The 1009-nt window shown below is 33.4% G+C and overlaps 1 non-coding gene across 1 annotated transcript; it reads left to right on the forward strand.

Moving 5' to 3' along the window:
- The first annotated feature begins 219 nt into the window (after positions 1-219).
- Positions 220-353, forward strand: LOC120615322 (U11 spliceosomal RNA). The gene has a single exon (XR_005656235.1). It is a non-coding gene; the product is annotated as a U11 spliceosomal RNA (small nuclear RNA).
- Positions 354-1009: the final 656 nt, after the last annotated feature.

Here is a 1009-nt window from a genome sequence, read left to right on the forward strand (position 1 = left end):
ATAACATGAAGAACAGAGAAAGTAAATTTGGTGCTTCTGTGACAGGCCATATGTGTGTGTTCATGGAGAGGCATAAAAAAGGATGGTAACAGGAATTGAGGCTGGGAAAACTGGTGCCATCAGATTACAAATGGTTCCATATACCATAATAAGTCTTACTGAGTTAGTAAAATCTTCATAGGACAGATGTGAGTTAATAAGCTCAAAAAACTAATCTTGCAAAAGGGCTTCTGTCGTGAGTGGCATACGTAGGGCAGCTTGGTTGTTCTTGATGCGTAATCGACAATAAGAGATTTCGGAAGCATAATTTTTTGGTACCTGGGCAGCTAGTGATCATTGGCCCTGGCACCCCGCCCCTCCCCCCCAAAAAACAACCTAATCTTTTCATGGGATCACTATATACATTAAGAAATTAAAAATGGTTATTATTTTTTACATTCAAACAAAACTGAACAAGCTCTCTTGTCTGATAAGGTTGAATTAGTTATGTGGTCTGTTCATTAAGAAAGTTTTTTTTTAAATGAAGGAATTATTTAAAAAATGATCCATACATAGCTAACATATTGTTGAGAAATTCAACTAATGAAAATAAATAACTTGAATATTGGGCCAAAAAAGACTGATTAACAATGGTTATTTTCCTGGAGGTAGATTATAGGAATATAATATATTATAGGAATAATATAATAGATTATAGGAATATAATCTACCTCCAGGGAAATAAACATTATAGCTCTTCATGTTATATCACACCCCTGCACCTGCATATTGAACGCTCTTTAAGGTGAATTTTAATCAAAATTGTTAAGCGAGTATCTCTGTTACACGGAAGACTCCTTATGATTGCAATGCTGCTGAAATTGAAAAGCTACAAAGCTTTCATCAAATAAGGAAAATTTAACAAATTCTCTGAAATTTAATTAAGCTGAGCTTCAGCTTTTAGAATACCCCATTGTGATAATTAATATTTTTCTTCATGCTTTTCCTCAAAATGAAAATAATTTCACTA

The sequence above is a fragment of the Pteropus medius genome, unplaced genomic scaffold (genome assembly GCF_902729225.1).
Source record: "Pteropus medius unplaced genomic scaffold, Ma_sr-lr_union100, whole genome shotgun sequence".
In the NCBI taxonomy this organism is placed as follows: domain Eukaryota; kingdom Metazoa; phylum Chordata; class Mammalia; order Chiroptera; family Pteropodidae; genus Pteropus; species Pteropus medius.